This window comes from Eschrichtius robustus, chromosome 12, assembly GCF_028021215.1.
Source record: "Eschrichtius robustus isolate mEscRob2 chromosome 12, mEscRob2.pri, whole genome shotgun sequence".
Taxonomy (NCBI): domain Eukaryota; kingdom Metazoa; phylum Chordata; class Mammalia; order Artiodactyla; family Eschrichtiidae; genus Eschrichtius; species Eschrichtius robustus.
This window is the reverse complement of record NC_090835.1, coordinates 87,674,243-87,688,066: the sequence shown is the minus strand read 5'-3', so window position 1 is coordinate 87,688,066 and position 13,824 is coordinate 87,674,243.

Below are 13,824 nucleotides of genomic sequence, written 5' to 3'. Positions count from 1 at the left end.
GGCTTTAGCCAAGCTCATTTTGAACCCCAGTTTCTTCATCTGTAAAATGGAGGTAATATGTACCTTAAGTAACCACGAAAATGAAAAAAAAAATGTTTGGAATTCTAAAGAACAGCACAAACAAAATTATTTAATTTTTCAACATTACTTCTTTTGTGAGAGTTATATATAATAAATTGTAATAGGATCAGGCTAATATGGTACCAAGACAGAGGAAGATAGTTTCATTAATTACCTGGTTAAATGGCCATTTCCTCACACAGGAGTTAGAAGGCACACCCTCCCAATCTGCCTGCCCCTTTGCCCCTTCTGCTCTTTCCTCTTAAGTCAAGGTCAGGTTTTAAGAATGTTTCTGCTACTCTAGTGTCTGTGTATTGGGGACTGGGGGGCCTGGATGGTCCACTGCTGTATTGCCAGCTCTCAGCTGGTGTCTGACATTGCCTGGCATGTACTAATCACTCAGGAAGTAGCTGATGAATTCCTAAGGCTGGGTTGTAAGAAGGACACACCCAACTTAGTCTTAAAAAATACCTATATAAGTCTATACAAAGTGGTTTGTGTGTGTACACACATACATATACATATGCATGTACACACAGCACAGACATGCAGTGAAATATTCTGGAAAGACATGCGAATCTGGAACGAAAATACCTGGGTCTGTATTCCAGCTCTGCCATTTACCAAGTGTCTGACTGGGGGTGAGTCACCTGCCATCCCTGAAAAATCAGGCTTTTCATCTGTAAAATGGGATAATAGCACCTCCCAGAGTTTTGAAAAACCAGTCAAATGAGAGCACATGAGAAAGCACTTTGTTCCTTGTAAAACCTAACATAAGCGTGTGTAAGAGTATATAAAGGTAGAAGTAGAGATAGAAATTATCTCTCACCTGTTGATCTACTCACAAATGTGGGAAGTTGAAGAGGATGTTGGGATTTCCAAGTTGGGATTTGCCAGCTTCCACCTGCAGAGATTGAGGTGACTTAGGCTGTGATAAGCCAGATCACTGCCTGCTTCTGGCAGCCACTCCCCCATGGCTGGAGGAAGCTTCCAGAGGAGTGGGCCTGGCAGACATGTGGTGTTGAAATGGCAGTGGACGCACCCATTCACCTGCCACCAGGTCTCTTCCAGGTGCAGAAGCAGCAGCCCCAGTGGACTGGGTGGGCACTTTGAACTCAGCTGAGCCACCTTTCCAAGAGCAGAGACTCCTAAGACAGGGATGCTCCAAACTGTGGCTACTCCATTTTGCGCTCAGCTTGACTCCCTGGATATGGAACATCGCCCCTACTGGGTGCCTGTGCAACTTCGGCAGAGAAGAGAAATACGTGCAAGGCCATTAAGGAAAGGGGGCCTAGGTACAGTGGCTCTTTGGGAGGAAAGAATAAAGGAAGGGGAGAGCACAGAAGGAAACTTCGATTTCCTTTAGCTCAGTCCTTCAGGCTGTGCATGAAGAGACTGGGGCCCTGAGCAGCTGGTCTCTGTGTGGTCACAAAACAGATCAGCGGTTTGTACCCGTCACCCACAGAGTTATGTTTCTGCCCTCGCCGTCTTCATCCTCTCAGGCGTCCAGTGGAAAATCTACATGTCATTTTGAACCTTCCTTGCGTTCTATTCCGTGTTCAGGGTAACATGGGTAGCCTGGAATTGGCCATAGCGGGAGTATATACACAACAAGAACTGGCTACAAGTCAGTATTGGGGGAGTTCTCCTGGAGAATCAGTTGTTAAACCTTTACCAGCACACCACTACCTTAAACATCCTTTGTTTCTACCCCATAAAGATACTCTCATACCTCTCATGACTCTCTCTGTCTCTGTCTCTCTCTCGTGCACACACGTTGGCTCACGCTATTGTGCTGTTTTCCTACCTAAAAGGGTTCTGTCTCACCTCCCAAATGAGCCCCATGTCTCTGGGCTGATTTAATTCCCACAGTCCTATGATCCGCACCTATTGTGGATTCTTCTGCATTGTTTCCCATCTGCTGGGTTCTCATATCGACTTTCCACATTTTATGAGGAACCCTGACACACTCTTCTCACCCATCCTCACCTGCCTCACCCCTCACTTCCTTCAGGCTTTTGCTCAAATGTCACCTTCTCAGTGAGACCCTCCCTAGCCTTCCTCCCACTCCCAGAGGGGAGAGATGCCTGCTGGGAGGGTGGCCAAGGTCTGGCGGAGAGTGATGCTGGGAGTGTGGACTGTCAGTACAGCATGGCTAGGAATGTCATGAGCAAAGGCACTGCTAGGACACAAGCAGGGCTGTTTAACCAGTGAACCCAGGGATTTCCTCTGGGTTGCCTGGCAATGAACTGGGAAAAATGGCTGCTTCTCTCCCTGTGGGAGAATCAGCCAATGTTCTCAGGTGCTGGGAGGCTGGTGCTCCCAGCTGAAACCCACACAGAAAAGGTTTCTTCTCATTCAAGTCTGGTCTCGTGCTTTCTCTATGAAAAGGAACAGCACAGGCACTGGGTCCCCTTCTGGAGCACAGCCCCTCTGTGCATCAGGCTGTTCCCTTCCCTGGCACGTGACTCAGAGCTGCAGGAGAGCAGGCACTGCGCATCTGCCGACTTCTGCCCACGAGTTCCAGCACACACAACTGACACTGTGCCTGCCAACCGGACAGGAGCCCAAAGTACGAAGACCTGTTAGGAGGAGTTAATGACCTCTAGAGGAGGGAGTCGGTGGGAAGGAGTGGCTATAAACAGCTTTCATTATGGGCTGAGATCGAACTTTTTAATCATTATTCTAATCACCTTGTGTCTCATCTTCTCAAATGTTCTCCACGAACGCTACAAACCAACAGCTCTTTCTGAAATTTCTTATTTATCCCTTTGTATTCCTCCCCCACCCCACCCCCACACCCGCCACCCTTTCCTTTGCCCGTTTTCCCGCTCTCTTTCCTCTCCATTTAGCATCAGCTATATTTTAAGGAGCACTTTTTAAAAGTACCTTGTTTTCACACTAGGTGGTCAGTGTTGAAATACGTGGAGTCTCTGCCACCGCTGCACTCCGCGCATGCCCCAGTGGGACCCAGTCACGCCGGAACTACAGGCTCAGCTCGGGTTTCCGGTGCCGGCATCTGTGTTATGGAGCCGCAGAACGGTCCTCTGGCTCCATCAGTAAGAACCACGCCGCTCGGATCTCACCTGTGACTCAGAAGCTGTGCCTCAGAATCAGACAAATATTCCTTGTTATCCAAATTTACTGCTATCTAAACTAGAGTTGGATTGGGAAGAATGTGATTCCTACCTCACTTCATTAGATTATAATGCTCACTCAAGCACTAACTTATTTAATCTTCATAATGTCATGAGGTAGGTGCTATTATTGTCCCATTTTGTAGATTGGGAGACCAAGGCACAGAGAGATTACCTAACTTGCCCAGGTCATGTACCTGGTAAAAAGGACGGATGGGGCAAGTGTGCAGATGAGAATAAGACACACACAGGGAAGCAGCTTCATAGTGTTATTGGGAAGGCAAATGAGGTAATACAGGTAAAAACCTCAGAAAAGCGCCCAATCCGAAGGGAACCCTCGACAAATGCTAGTTGCTGTTTGCTGCTATTATCATAACAGTAATTATCTAATTACACAATGCAACCAGTGGTCTAGTAGCCCAAAGAGCTAAAAACTGTCTGTCTCTTTGGAGGCTTTGTTTGCTTTAATTTGGTTATTTGTTACACCAATTTTATATTGTTCTCTGGACTTTAGTCTTTAACTAAGAAATACCCTGGCCTCATCAACATGTTCCACCGGGGCCTCCCATTGGTCAAATCTACTGGAAGCCAGAGAGCAAGGAAGCCTGGGAAATGTAGGTTCCAGTGGCAGCGGCTTCGGAGAGTAAACAGGCAAATGAGGGAAACAATGAGAAATTCAAACAAATATTTCTGAAAATCTGATGCCTGAGCATGAGACCTTGTATCTGCACTCAACCAGAGGTACACTTCCATCCTGAAGTCCAGAAAGGAGCAGAAATAAGGCCCTGCTCCTTTTTTTAATTTTTAGGTGAGTTATGATATTCTGTGACAGAAAGAAGTGGGTATACAATTTTAAGAAAGCAAGAAGGCATTTGATTTTAAACAATTTACTCTTTTTATTTGTACTCAATCCAAATGAAGTGACTGCAACTTTGAAGGCTGGTTGTTTTGAGTTCTGGAACAGTGTGAAATAATGAAAATAAAAACACAGATGTGGCCATCCATCAGACCATACTTTGCAACCCTTCCACTGCAACCCTACAATGCGACCTTGAGCAAACTATTTTCCCTTTTCATCTTCAGTTTCCTTGTCTGGAAAATGGAACCAATGATGATCACCCACCTCAGAGGATAGATGCAAAGATTAAGCGGGGATAATGTGCTTGGTACATAATAGACACTGAAAACCATGCCCTCTCTTCCCTTTATTTCCCCTTGTATGTCTTTGGCTTATCTCTGGATGTATCCGTTATCTATTGCTGCATCACAAATTATCCTCAAACTTAGCAGCTTCAGGATCTGAGAGTAGCTGAGCTGGGTTCTCCAGGTCTCTCACAAGGCTGCATTTAGGATGTGGCCAGGACTGCAATCATCTCAAAGCTCAATGTGGGATTGATCCACATCCAAACCCGTGCACATGGTTGTTGGAGGGACTCAGTTCCTCAAGGGCTGTTTGTTAGACTGAAGTCCTCAAGTCCTTGTTTCTTGTCATGTCGGTGGCTTAATGACTTTCTTCTGAGGAAATGAGCAAGTGAGGGAGTGCAAGTGGGGGCCCAAGATAGAAGCTACAACCTTTTGTAAACTAATCGCAAAAATGACACACCATAGCTTTTGACATATTGTATTTTTTTAAGAGTCTGTGCTTTTAAAAAAATTTTTATTTATTTATTTATTATTTTTGGCTGCGTTGGGTCTTCGTTGCTGTGCGTGGGCTTTCTTTAGTTGCGGCAGTGTGGGCTACTCTTCCTTGTGGCGCTCGGGCTTCTCATTGCGGTGGCTTCTCTTGTTCCGGAGCACGGGCTCTAGGAGCGTGGGCTTCATTAGTTGCGGCACGCGGGCTCAAGCTGCTCTGTAGCATGTGGGATCTTCCAGGTGCAGGGCTCAAACCCGTGTCCCCTGCATTGGCAGGCGGATTCTTAACCACTGTGCCACCAGGGAAGCCCCGACATATTCTCTTTGTTAGAAGCAAGTCACCAGGTGCAGCACACACTCAAGAAAAGGGGATAACTTAGGGATATGAACCCTCAGAGGCAGGGATCGTTTTGATTCTGTCAGAGGATCCCCACCACACTGGATATATCACAACCTGATTAAAAGAAGGTGAAACTGTCTTCTTGATCCCGCATCTTTAAAGATGGAAGTGTACCTCTGGTTGAGTTCAGATACAAGGACTCATGCTCAGGCATCAGATTCGCAGAAATATTTGAATTTCTGATTGTTTCGGTCATTTGCCTGTTTATTCTCTGAAGCTGCTGTATGTCACTGGAAACTACAATTCCCAGGCTCCCTTGCTCTCTGGCTTCCAGTAGATATGACCAATGGGAGGCCCCAGTGGAACATGGTGAGACCAAGGTATTTCTGCCCTTCCTGCCTTTGCTTCCTGGGGTTTCTCCAGCCTCATTGGCACTCTTTGGCTCCAGTCCCACCAGATAGCTGGTCTCTTGGCGTTCTCCATTCCTGTCTTACCAGCCTGTGTTGTTCCAGCTTCACTGGAGATCCAGCCCCAACTCCTAGATGATAGCAGCACCTCTTTTTCCTTTGTCCTAGCTCTTGGAGAAGTGGCAACTTCTTGCTGCTGCTTATCTTTGGTTACTCCTCATCTCTCTTTTGGTTTCTTAACTCTTTCATGATCGGTTTCACTGATTACCTCTATTAAATTCATCGTATATAAAATCCCTGGAGCAGTTTTTAATACACTGACAAACAGTGGGACTGAACCCAACTGATAAACATTGGTCTTTCCTGAGCAACTCATGTACAGAGCAGTGTTTGCAGCAAAAGTTTTCTAAAGCATTTGCGATGCTAAATATCTGCCCTAGTCCTCATGCTGCTGGAAGTCCAGAGGGTGATTGCTTATTCAGAATGTAACTTCACCACTCTGGGCTTAAGTTTCCTGTTTTACAAAGTGAGAGGCTTTGTGACATCTGTGGTCTCTTAAATCCCTGAATATTAGGGGCTCCAGAATTTCTCCATAGGGAAAGTTTAGGAACCATATTTTGGGAAGTGGGTGGAGGCACTTTATATGAGACCAAAGTTGGGGTGAAGGAGAAGAAAAGAAAACAAACAAAAACCCAAAACCCTAAGTTGTCCATGTCACAGAAGAGGGGGGTCACTGGTGGAGAGGGGGAAGTTAATGAGGATTGTACTATGACTTCATAAACTAAGTATGTTGTCCTACAAATTGCTTCCTATTTCCTACTCCAGCCCCTGCTTTCCACCCCACCCCAAATCAAAGAATAGTGCTTAGAAATAAAGCTTCAGGGCCTCCCTGGTGGTGCAGTGGTTAAGAATCCGCCTGCCAATGCAGGGAACACGGGTTCGAGCCCTGGTCCAGGAAGATTCCCACATGCCGCGGAGCAGCTAAGCCCGTGCGCCACAACTACTGAGCCTGCACTCTAGAGCCCTCGAGCCACAGCTACTGAGCCCACGTGCCACAACTACTGAAGCCCGCAGGCCTAGAGTCCCTGCTCCGCAACAAGAGAAGCCACCGCAATGAGAAGCCCGTGCACCTCAACGAAGAGGAGCCCCTGCTCGCCGCAACTAGAAAAAGCCCACACGTAGCAACGAAGACCCAACGCAGCCAAAATAAATAAATAAATTAATTAAATAAATCTATTTAAAAAAAAAGAAGTAAAGTTTCAAAACATGAGAATAAAATTTTACTGTACTTGGTATAACAATAATTTATAAAGGATGGCACAATTAGTCACTGGAATAATCTTACAAGGTGGAGAGACAGTACAGGAAAGCTCTCATAGTTTAAGTCCTTGGGCAAGTTACTTAACATCTTTGGATGCAGTTTTGTCTTCTGGAAAATGGTGTAATAATAGCACCATTGTGCCAGTGACTTGTAATAATCCTTGTTATTACAAGGATTAAGTGAGTATTTGTAAAGTGCTTAGAACATATTGTATTTACTGGCATATTGTATTTACTCTATGGTAAACTTTATAAATATATTGCAATATTCTAAATTATAACTGACTATATTTGTACTGTAACTGATATAAATTATATTGGAATATCATGGTTACTGTAAGTCTGGAGAATTCATATAAGAGCAACTGTGAGAAAAGGGAGGTTGGTGATCACCTAGAAAAAGAAGAGTTTGTAGAATGGTAACTTGTTCAGTGTGTCTTTTCCACAAAACAAAACACAGTACACAGGTGTCCTCAGGGTGGAGGAGCTGATTGATTGGGTGACCACTGCTTGATAAAAATATCCCTTATTCGAACTATATGCTCAAAAAGCATCCTCTAATCTGTATCTTGGTCTCCTGACCAGAAAGTATGTACACCTCTGATATTTATTTTCAATATCAAGGGCATCTCATTATAAATTAATTAATGGCATGGCTTATAAACTCATTTCATGTGAATTTAGGTTTGTATAATCATAGTAATAGGTGATAGATAATATGTAATATGCAGGGTTGTTTACTATGTCTCAGTATTATAAGCACTTCAAAAATATTTTATCAAATCTCAGCATACTCCTGAGTAAATAATAGCTGTATCAGTTAGATTTTGCTAAATTATATAACAAAAAAACCCCAAATCTAAGTGGATGACAATGTCAAGGGTTATTTCAGGCTCACATTGCATTTTTTTATAGATCAGTTGTGGTTCTGCTCCACATTTTCTTCATGGAGGGACCCAGACTAAAGGAACATGACATGAAAAGATCTCCTTGCTCCTAACGATTCTGCCGGAAAGTGAGTACACCTCACTTCTACTCACATTTGATCTACCAAAGCAACTCCCATGGCAGTGACTGATATCGAGTTGGTGTGGAAGTATACTCCTCACAGGGGTAGGCATGTCATAAATCGATATCAGTGGGCAGGGATGTATAATTCTCCCAAAAAGGGCAGCAAAAATTGGGAGTAAAAGTGAAATCTACCGCACTATCCTCATGCAAATTTTAGACATGAGAAACTTGAGAAATAGAGTTTGGTAAATTTCTTAAAGTTGCAAACCTAGTAAGTGATAGGATTGGGATCTGAAATAGAGCTGTTCATCTACAGAACTGTGATAGCCAGACTCCAACATGGCCCTGGTAATTCTCATCCTCTGATATGCATGCACATGTGCAGACTCCCAAACTAAATAGGACGGACCTATAGAACTAATAGAATATTGTGATTTCTGAAGTTATGTCATAAAGGATATTGTGACTTCTGTTTTGCACTCTCTTGGATCACTCATTCTTGGAGAAGCCAGCTGTGATGGAGTGAGCTCTCAAGCAGCCCGATGAACAGGTACACATGCCAAGGAACTGAGGCTTTCTGCCAATAGCCAACGCTGACTTGCCAGCCATGTGAGCCATATGAGACATCTGGGAATTGGATCTTCTATTCTCAGTCAAGTGTTCAGATGACTGCAGCCAGAGTAACATTTTGACTGCAATTTTATCAGAGATCCCAAGTCAAAACTACCCAGTTAAGTCACCCCCAAATTCCTGACCCATGGAAACTGTGTGAGATAATAAATGCTCATTATTATTTTAAGCCACTAAATTCTGGGATAATTTGTTATACAGCAATGGATAACTATGCCAAACTGTCACCAGGTATGAATTAACAATATTGTGTAAGTGGATGGAACTTACATTTACAAACCAGCAAATTCATATAATTTAGGGGGAACAGAGAGGGAAATGTAAAGGGATGCTGAGGGAATAATAGGAAGTAGGATAGACAAAGAGAGAAAAGTCAAGAACAGAGAAAAGATACACAGGCTCAAATGCAATCTATTCTTGTTCTTTGAACCATCTCTTTTGAAGACACCAGCACCATCTTTGAATAAATAGATGTTGAAGAGATTGATTAGGAAAATGATTATGAGTTCAATATTAAGGTTAATGGAAAGGTAGTTAATATCTCTGAAGTCATTCTTTCTCACAGGGTCCACTTTCTAGACAGAAGAGAATATTTCTCAAGCTCTTGCCAGAATTAAACGATCTGTGTTTTGACTCTTAAGAGTATATATGTAGACACTTATGTTTTATATTCTTAAGCTCTTTTGGGCCAAGAAAGGATACCCAATCCTCCATCCCATCCCCAGATCCAAACTGCTCTCCACCTGCACCTTCTGCAAGGACCCTGCCTCCTTCCAGATGCCACAGGATTCCCTTCCTGACAGCCCAGGGGACAAATCACTAACCTCTCTCAGGCTTTCATTTTGAAACAATAATGGGTTCTTGGAGTTTCCATATGCTTCAACATCCAAATTAAGTTTAGAATCATTTATTAGATTCACTCTTTTCATATTCTTTTGTTTCGGTTTTATTGATTTATTTAGACTTAGGCCAGTGAACAATTTAACTCTGAGTTTAGAGCGCAAAATGTGTGTGAGCTTGTGTGTAATGCAAAATACATAAGATACCAAAATATATACATACTCTGCAAGATATAAAGATAAAGAGATTAAGATCACCTCTTAAACTATATCTTCAATCTGCTGATTAAGACCTATTATTTATTAAATCAATTTATTTGGTTGTGATCAGAAATCAATAGATTTCTCTATTGAAATAAAAGAGAAAAGAGGAGAGGGAAGAGATGAGAAGAAGAAATAGCAAAGCAAATTGCATTTAAAAGGAATATCTATTTCTCCCTCAAAGTTTTGTTTCAGTTAGGGCAAGCATGAGTGCATATGAGTGTGAGTGTATGATGTAAAATGTGTTTCTTACTGTAGGTTATAGTCAAAAAGAGTTCTTAAAAAAATAAATAACTGGCCAGCTAATGAACATTTGAAAATAAACTGAAACCATTACCATTTAGGCTACAAAGCACCCAAAACTTAGTGGCTATTTTATTATACCCATAGATTCTTCAAATCAGGATTTCTGATAGAGCAGAGTGGAGTTGGCTTGTCTCTTTGCCATGATGTTTGGGACTTCACCTGAAAAGACTTGACCACTGGAAGCTGGAATCAGCTGGAGACTCCTTCTCTCACATTGCTGGTCCATGTATTAGGATGGTTCAAAAACTGCTATGACTAACCAGAGTGCCCAAACGTGGTCTCCACAGGCAGCTTGACTTTCTCACAACGTGGTCTCAGAACTACCGAAATTCTTATGAGATAGATAGTTCAGAAACAGAAGCCTAAGTGTTCCAGCAAATAAGGCAGAAGCTCCATTGCTTTCTAAGACCTAGCGGTGGAGGTCACACAGCCTCCCTTCCTTCACATTCTATTGGTGCGAGCTGTCACAAGGTCACTCAGATTCAAGGGGACCAGAACTAGACCTGATGGGGGAGTGACAAGACACATTGGAGAAGGGAATGTGGGTCAGGAGAAATAGTTGCGACCATTTTTGAGAAATTAAATTTGCCATATTATATAACCACGAGAATGTCCAGGAGTGGTAGACTAGATAAGTAAATACATTGGGCCACATGTATAAAAGAAATATTAAACTGCAGTGCAAATCACCAAACTAGAGCTCTCTGCACCAGTATAATACAGAGGGATGGATCTTGTTCAGGGAAAAAAAGCAATACATGAAAGATTAAATACACTGTGATTTTGCACGTATACATAACAAAATCAGGCCAAACTAAAGCATTGTTTATGAATAAATGATGAATCTGTAAATGAAAAAACAAGTATATAATTTCCGTGAAAGTCCAGATAAAGAGCAGAAAGAGGGGACAGATAGTACCTGAATGTCTGAGAAACTCAGCACCCATATATTTTTAATATAAGCTTCATCATATTTTAAAGAGAAACATGTTGTTTGCTAATAATAAAGTAATTGTGCTTATGGTAGAAACTTTGAAAAACGATTCAAGTTTGGACACAAGAATAAAAATCACCTACATTTCCGCCACTTTGGCAAATCTATGTCACATTTAGGTATACTTCCCCCTTCTATGAAAAGTGTTATAACATGGTGAGATATGAAGAGAAACTTTTTTTTTAAGGAAACTTTTTATTTTGAACTAATTTTAGATTTACAAGAAAGTTGCAAAAACAGTACAAAAAGTTTCCTTATATTCCTCAACTGGCTTCCCCTAATGTTAATGTCTTACATAACCATTGTACAGTTATGGAGAACAAGAAATGGATGTTGGTGCAATATTGTTAACTAAACTTCATTTTATTTATTTTTTAATTCTTTTTTAAAATTTAATTTAATTTTTTTATACAGCAGGTTCTTATTAGTTATCTATTTTATACATATTAGTGTAAACATGTCAATCCCAATCTCCCAATTCATCCCACCCTCACCCACCCACCCCATCCCCACCGCCGTGTTAACTAAACTTTAGACTTTATTCAAATTTCACAAACTTTTCCACCAAGTCCTTTTTCTTTTCCAGGATCTTATTCAGGATCTCACATTGAATTTACTTAATGCTTTTCCTTAGTCTCCTTCAGTCTGTAACAATTCCTTAGTCTGTCCTTTCCTTTCATGGCCTTCACATTTTTGGAGTATTGATCAGTTATTTTTTTTAAATGTTCCTTGAGTTGAATTTGTCTGATGTTTTCTCATCCCTGGAATGAGTTTATGCATTTTGCCAGGAAATATCACAAAAACGATGAAGTATCCTTCTCAATGCAAGGAGTTCATGATGTTGATATGTCTTACTATTTGTGGGGCTTAGTTAAGGTGGTGTCTGGGTTTCTCCACTGTAAATTCATTACCTTTCTCTTTGTAGTAGATAGATATCTTGGGGAAGATACTTTGAAACTATGCAAATCCTGATTGTCCTTCAAATTTCACTCAGTGATTTTAGTATCCACCTGTGGATTTCATCTGCAACAAGGAAAAGTTGTCCATTTTCCTTATGTATGTATGTATGTATTTATTTATGGATATATATTTTATCAATGAGTTAACATCCAATATAATCAATTTTTATTTTGTTGCTCAAATGGTACCAGCTTTAGAAATTAGTAGCTCCTTGAGGGTGGCTTGCATGGTGTTTCAACAAATTTTCATTTTATTTTAAGCATCTTGCTTTTCTGGCACCACAAGGTGTTCCAGGCCCACCCTGTATTTTCCCTGCGCCAGCCTTGGAGCCAATCACTTCTCCAGGTGGTCCTGGTTCCTTTGATTAGAGAATGATGCTTAAAAACCAAAGATTGTCTTCCAGGTGTGCTAATTGCTACTAGGGTGTCACTGCTTTTAGGTCTGCTCCATTGACAGAGCAAGGAAGTATATCTGTATGTTAACCCAATCACATACACACACTTCTAGGTGTCTATATCTATTAAACTGGAGATGTATTTTAAAATATGAGTTTATATTAATACTTCTGATTCTAATCCAGCACAAGTTTCATTTTAGCCAAATACTTCTTTTTGCACTAGTGAGAACACTGGATCTCATTTTCTACACTATGTTTACTTCTTTGTTCAACTCTAGACACATAAGTAGTTTCAGAATTGTTAACCCGTAACCCTGAGAAAAACACTTTTATTAGATTACAACCTTTATGTGTAGTTGCTTTTGTCTTTAGCCTTATAGTATCCAATCAAGATACTGTTTTCTACAGTTACTTAAGTTAATTTTTATCTTCCCCAATCCCTTTAGTGTTATTATGTAATAACTGTAATTTAATATAGTTTGGTTAATTTGTTAGTGCTTATATTCCATTCTGAGTTCCCTCATCTCTACTGCTTTTAATAGTGTGACTATTTTGCTGGTATATGAAGCATTACTATAGTTTTAAGGGTCAGAGTTATACAAAAAGACATACTCAGAAAACTGTCACTCCCTTCTCATCCCTGCGACTCTGTTCCCATTTCTCCCTTCTTTCCATTCCTTTCTAATCCCCACCCCCATAGATAACAAATCCCTTTCATTTTTGGTTTATTCTTCCTGTGTATCTTTTGCACAAATGGGAAAAAAATGTATTTTCTTATATCTTCATCTTTCTCTTACAGAGGGTATCATACTATAGATACTCTTCTGCACTCGGCTTTTTCACTTAACCATCTATCCTGGAATTCATTCCTTAATAACTCATAGAGATCTTCCTCATTCATTTTTGTAGCTATATATTACCCAATTGTACATGTGTCCTAGTTTATTCAATCACTTTTATATGTGGATATTAAAGTTTACTCCAATATTTTACAGTTCCAAAGAATGCTGCAATGAATAACCTGGAGTATGCACCATGCCCCAGTTTTATTTGTTGAATTAAATAAAAATAATAACAATTTCTGAAATAATATATAGCCCATTTTAAGAAGTTTTCCAGAAATGCTCCATACCAAAAGCCAAGATAGAGTGCCTCTTAAAAGAGTCTACAAAGGGGAGGCTGTCCCAACAGATAGAGATCTACAGGTGGTCTTCTTAGTGTCACCATGGCTGCGATCATACAACACGCCTGCTCTGAGGAAGCTGGAGAAGGGCTAATTTGTTTAGCAAAAAAGCGCCTCTTGCCCAGACTCTGTCTTGAGTAATGCAATCATGGTAACCTACTGAAATAGAAAAGTCCAGAACCAACTGCTTGATTCTGGAGCCCAGAATTTTGGAGTAAAAGGAATCAAGTATAAGCCTCCCTTTCCTTTCAGCTTTTCCACAAATCTCGTCATTACTCTTAGCACAGTTGCTATCGTGTTCAAAATGGAAATGTTTGGGCTTCCTTGGTGGCGCAGTGGTTGAGAAT